Genomic DNA, 6774 nt, shown 5'->3' on the forward strand with positions numbered 1-6774 from the left:
TTGATATTGACTAAAGACTGTTGAGTAATGATGAAAATGATGTTCTGAGAAATTTTAAGTAAGATACTCGAAAAATATTATGGTATGTTCTTTAGCATGATTCTGAGGACAGAATCCTTTTAAGGGGGAAGGATCTAACGTCCGAGAAATATTATGTAATTACTTTTATCAATAAATAATTATTATGTGATTATTATGTGAATTTTGGTGAATTATTTGATGATTGATATTAATATTTTGTTGTTGATATCTGATAAAAATTAGGATGTTTTATTTCTATATATTCAGAATTAAATATAAATAATTTTGGTATTTTTCTGGTAATTTTTGGATTATTATATGATTTTATAAGAAATTATAGATTTAATAATGATTTTTTTTATGTAATTGTAAAATTTCTTTTTAGAATCAGAAATCGTCCCACTTCAACCGTTTTTGCGTTATTACAACCCGAAACTCTTCCGAAAACTCCTTCCTAACCTAATTTGATAATTCTGAACACTTTTCGTATTTTGACTTTCTCGATCTGGGATACGGTTTGACCCGTACAAGTCCTGGCGTGAAAATTTTTGATACGCTAATCATTTTATAAATCAATAAAAATTTGTATTCTCAAAAGGCGAGATATTATTATCTCATTTTCGTATAAAATGTTTTATAAGAGGCCCTATTTTGATAATTATCCAAATCGGGTATTAAAACAGTATTGTTATATAGTTACTTAGCGGCTAATTAACCTATTTTCGGATCCGATATATAAATATAATTACTGAATTATTAAATAAATAAAATATATGATTATTCTGTCAGCTATATTTTGCTGTATTATTAATTGTTTGTGATTTGTTGGATGCGAAGATTAATTTTATAATTAATTATCGAGCTGTATGAATTTAATTCATTTTTAAAGTAATTTTACAGCATATTTATTCTTATAAATGCTAAAATTGTTTCTAAAATTATTTTTTTGCTTTATAATTTTATTTATTATTTTTAGGAGTTTATAAAATTTAGAAATCAATATTTTATTGATTATTTATCTCTAAATGATTTTTTGATTTCATTTAATTGTAAAATCAGTATTTAATTCCAGAATGCTTCAAAAATCACAAAAAATATTTTATTAAGTTTGGAATATATCGAGAATTTTAAAATTATTTCAGAAATATTTCAGATTAAATTTACCCGCATATTTTTTCGTTAAATCATAAATTGCGAATATGTTTTGCATTTCAAAAACATTTTAAAAGTACGAAGATCATATTTTATTTGCTTCGGAGTATTTATAAAAAATTAAAAATTATGAAAATTTTATAATTTTAGCTTTTAATTAGTTTGAGAATTTTAAAAATTTGTTTGGTTATGTTTCAGGTTAATTTTAGTTGCAACTCGGTTTATTTAATTATAAATCTCGCTACAAAAAAAATGAATGAATGAAAAATGATAAAAACACCACACAGAGACACACGTATATACACCGCCCTGCATCCCAATTGACTCTCGAGTCTCTCTCTCTCTCTTCCATCTCCTACCTCCCCCTTCTTCTTCCCTTCGACTGTTCCCTCGGGAATTTTTTTGTCTCCGTTGCTTCATTTTTGTCCATAATTCTTGTCCCGTTTTACTTCCCGGTTGCCTTCGTTTTCTTTCTGTTTTTGCTCCACCGCCGACTTGCTTCCGGTGAGTATTGGTGATGGTGATTTTGATGGAATTGTTGTGTGTATATATGCTATATCAATATATATATCTGTGACTTGTCTGGGTTTGCCTTGTTATACTGATTTTTCGCTCCTCTGTTGCTGCCTCTCGGAAATTCCGAGAGGCATGGCGGCGCGTGGGTGCGTTTGTGACTGTGTTGCTGCGACTCTGTTTCTCTGTTTGATTATTCCGATTAAATAAACTGTATTATTTCATTTCTACAGGAAATTATTGAGTAATTACTCGTGAAATAAAAGATGTTCATGCAGGAATTTAATTAATCGGTGAAATTTATTTGGAAACCCGAATAATATCGGGCACCAATAAATTTTACCGCCGTCGGCGATGAGCCTCGGCGAGCCGACAGTGGACGATGATGATTTTTATCTGCGTCCTACGTTTACAAAGTATAAATAAAATACGAATAACAATAATTAATGATTAAATTTGTATCGGTGATTGGGATTACAAATTGTGGTTGGTTGTTGTGGTTGTGATTGTTGTGAATGGTGACTAACGTCGAATTGTTTCGATTGGTAGGCCGATAAACAAAGGAGACGCTGCCCGATTTTCGGGAAATTAATTCCGAAAATACGGGAATGTAACCTATAATTATTGGAGATGTCGAATAACCATATATAATTATATCATATGAACTTAATTGCGGTTGAGACAAAATAATTTATAAATAATCGATTACCTGTTTTTCAAAACAATGAGTATACGTATTTTCTGAAAATAAGTACCGAGCCGAGTTTTGAAGATGTGAACCCTAATTGCTATGTGTATTTTAATAATACATATAAATATAAGTTGGGTTATGAAATCGCATGGGTAGAAGTGATAGTGGTATTAAGTTGAGCTTAAGCGATTATCTGAATTAGGGTTTCTCAACCCTGTAGGTCCTAGACGGAAAACCCGAGTATCGACATTGGACTAGGAACGATCTAGTGATTAGACGTCGAGATAAACGAAGTTCCAATTGAAGGGCCAGGATGTGGAGATCGTATCCATAATGGGATAGTAGTTTGACGATAAAGCCGAACGTTCAAGTCGAACCAAAGTCAACCAGTAATAGCGATTAAAGCTTATTAAGGCAAGTATTCCTGATTTTCCTTTTAAAATACTGCAATTATTTCTTTGTTCCTATTCTCATTTCAGAATAGTTAAATGTTTTACATTTCGCTGAAATTACTCTTGTTATGCATGTCCTTTTCATTATTGTTCCTATAATTCGATTGCTCTCTCGAGAAAATACCCATTCTTTCGGGTTATTTGCGAACCCTGAATTGGGATGTTTTGAATTCAATATGATTTGACATCAAAATACTCCAAGGGCTGGATAATGATGATGCGTGGGATTAAGTTTTACTTAATCCTAAGGACCGGAACATGACCGGTGCCTTGAGATGGGCCGTAGAGCTTGGGGATCCAACTAGATCTATACAGGTAGGTATAGATATGCACTATATTCTGAGTGATCAGCATGATATAGATGCGAACTAGTGTCCAGTCTAATTTATTGTTGATCGCCATTAACGGCATTCTCTCTCGAAAGTTTTATGATTCCAAGAACCGTACAAAACCCTGATTCAGGAGATGAATCTGGGGATTTGCTGGTCACTTTTGGATTTATAATTAAAGGCTGGAGACAGCCAACGATTATTCGCTCACTCACTCAAACAAATAGAATTGTTTAAAATTGTTTAAAGATTTTTTTCGGAAATTTTCCTTTGGTATTAATGCTTGAAACTCAAATTATATGCTTGCTGAGCATTTTTGTCTCACTCTTGCTTTGTAAATTCTTATTTCTTTCAGAAGCAGATAAGGATAGATGTGAATAGTTGTTGATAGACAGCAGAAGTTAGAGAGATCTCCGCTGTGAAAGGACAAAGAAGTTAGAAAAATAAGACAAGGGCATTAGCATAAAGGTATTTAAACTTGTATTATAGTTGTTGTGAATTGTAGAAGGTTAGATTCTTGTTTCATACCATAACCTGTAAACGATCCGGATTCAAGGGGTTAATTGAATATTCTTTTATTTTATGTAAAGATTATTTCGTGACACCAAATCTTGACCCCGGATTTGGGTTGTTACAATGAAGCTTTTTTGGCAACTATAAAACCTGCCCAGAAACTCACCAAATTATCAACAATTAAAGCACTCACTTCCTGGAACTCATTCATGCCAGAAATTCGATCAAACAATCAGTAAATCACCCATAAATTCAATCAAAATTTTCCGCCGCCATTGCTCGGCATTTTCCGGAAAATTGATAAGTGGATTTTATATCCATTTAGAACGCTTCATATCGGCTTAAGTTGATGTTTTGACCTCAAGTGTGTGGTGTTTTTAATGCATTTTGTGTTAGCTATGTGCAGGGTTTTAGTTAGAGGCAGGAATGGACTTTTAAATGCTTTTATGTTGATAAGAGATCAGGAATTGAAGTGCGAGCACTTGCGAGAGATCAGAACGAGAAACAAGAAATCTGCAGAAAATTTCCAGAAGCTAAGCGCGATCACGCTTGACATGAGAACGCCCGCACCCAAGTTTCCAGAAGCAGAGCGCGTTCGCGCCTAAGCTGAGTGTGCTTGCGCTAGGTCGAGTTGATAGAATCCTATTACTAGTATGTTTTGGATATTCTGAGCGGCCAAATCAACCAGGAGCATATAAATAAATAAAAGGAGGTGAATTTAACAAGAAGGAACAAGGAGAGAACTCTGAAAAGCTAAAGCACACAAGACAGCTAAGAAGAAGAAGAAGAATTAGTTCTTTATCATTCTTTTGTATTCTTCTAATTAGGCGGTACTTTGGACACTTGTTTCGGATTTGTTTTCTAAACCTTAATACTTTAATATTCTCTTGTAGTATTTAGAATCTTTTTACTATCATGTTTTCATTGGAACCCATGATGACGAGACGTTCGATTATGAACTAATCGTTATTGTGGGATTCTAACGAATTTATTTATAGAGTTTAGTAGTTGATTGACTTAAAGTTTTCAGTGTGTGATGAATTATTGATATCGTAGTATGGTTGTGCTTATTTTTCTTGGATGCGTAGCTAACATATAAGTTGTTTGTTAATCTCTATTAATTGCGAAGGTGGATATAGGGGTTTAGAACTTGCCATGCTAGCATAGGTTTATGGATGTTTTAACATGCATGATTTGTAGTGTACTTTTAACCATCTTACGCTGCCCTATGTGATCTCAATAGATAACTTGCTCTTAAACCGTTATATTTTCAAATCTTATAGACATATAGGGTTTAAACATAATTCGTGTCTTCCTAGCTTCTATCTGAATTGTGGATGCTGAGTAGTAGGGTACACATATATTGAAAGATAGCGTGTACTAATTTCGTGTTGTCTAATTAGTTATCATAACCGTCGCATACTATGATTAAATCCATAAACTTTGAACGAAGTATTAAATGAAGTTAGAATCCCATGTTGTATTTAATATAAGTAACTTGATTGTTAATCTCGTAGTTAATTCATTCTAGCATAATTACTTAAAATAATCAAACACAAATTGTTACTTATCTTAGCAGTGAATAAAAATCATACATTGTTGCATAAGTGCACATTCTAAATTAAACCAATCTCTGTGGGAACGAACTTAACTTAATCTTATACTACTTGTGATCGCGTACGCTTGTGTGTTTTAGTACGAACAAGTTTTAGGCGCCGCTGCCGGGGATCGGTGTTAAATTTAGTTTATGTGCTTTTCATCAGTGGTCATTAAAGTTCACTGACTTGGATTATTCTCTTACTAATTTTACTTTGCTTGTGTGTTTCAGGTATTCGAGCGTGTGTGTATGCGAACATGTTCTCAATCTCGTAAGGACAAACTAGAAGAAGTAGAAAAGGAAATGATCATTGCAATGGGAGAACCAACTACAGAAATGAAAACATTGAAGGATTGTTCTCAACCAAAAATCAATGACATTCAGACTAGCATTGTCAGACCAGCCATTGCGTCTAATACCTTTGAAATCAAGCCTGACACGATTCAAATGGTACAGAATTCAGTCAAGTTTGGGGGTTCTCCAATGAAAGATCTCAATATGCACATTAGGGATTTCATCGAGATATGCGACACCTTCAAGTTCAACGGTGTTTCGGAAGATGCTGTGAAACTGAGACTTTTCCCATTTTCTCTGAGGGATAAATCTAAGAGCTGGTTGCACTCTCTACCACCAGGTTCTATTGCAACATGGGAGGATCTCGCTTAGAAATTTCTTACTAAATTCTTCCCTATGGCTAAAACAGCCGCAATCAGGAATGCTCTTACTCAATTTGCACAGCAGTCGGGAGAATCTTTATGTGAAGCTTGGGAGCGCTACAAGGAGATGCTTAGGAAGTGTCCTCATCATGGAATGCCTAATTGGATGGTAATCAATTGCTTCTATAATGCTTTGGGAGCATAGTCAAGACCCATGCTCGATGTAGTATCAGGTGGAGCCTTATGGACCAAGAGCTATGAGGAAGCTTATGAGCTAAATGAAATGATGGTTGCTAATGAATATCAGAACCCAAGTCAGAGACTACCACAAGGCAAGGTAGCAGGAATTCTGGAGGTGGATACAACTACGGTTATAGCTTCTCAACTAAAGGCGTTGACTATGAAAGTGGATTCTCTGGCTAACTATGGAGTTTATCATATAGCAAGTGTTTGTGAGCTTTGTGTAGGTACACATGCGAAGGATCAATGTGCTATATCTAGCGAGTCAGCACCGTTTGTGAGCAATTTTCAGAGACCATGACAACTAGTTCCTTCCACTTATCATCCTAACAAACGAAACCATCCTAATTTTAGTTGGAGCAATAATCAGAGTGGTATGCAACATCCACAACAGCCGTATCAGTAGTTTGGAGCCAAGCCATTCAACCCTCTTGGTTTTCAGCAACAGTATGCTCCAAGGCAACAATCTCAACCATCGGTAATGCAACAACAATCTTATGGAAGTGCTGGTCAATCTCCTAATGAAAAATATGAATTGAAGGAATTGAGGCTAATGTGTAAAAGCCAAGCGGTTTCGATCAAAACTTTGGAGAATTATATAGGACAAATT

At 34.5% G+C, this 6774-nt stretch overlaps 1 non-coding gene across 1 annotated transcript; it reads right to left on the reverse strand.

Annotated features, from left to right (window-relative positions):
* Positions 1-5973: 5973 nt before the first annotated feature.
* Positions 5974-6080, reverse strand: LOC141687979 (small nucleolar RNA R71). Its single transcript, XR_012561451.1, has one exon. It is a non-coding gene; the product is annotated as a small nucleolar RNA R71 (small nucleolar RNA).
* Between the last annotated feature and the right edge of the window lie 694 nt (positions 6081-6774).

Source organism: Apium graveolens, chromosome 9, assembly GCF_009905375.1.
Source record: "Apium graveolens cultivar Ventura chromosome 9, ASM990537v1, whole genome shotgun sequence".
Classification (NCBI taxonomy): domain Eukaryota; kingdom Viridiplantae; phylum Streptophyta; class Magnoliopsida; order Apiales; family Apiaceae; genus Apium; species Apium graveolens.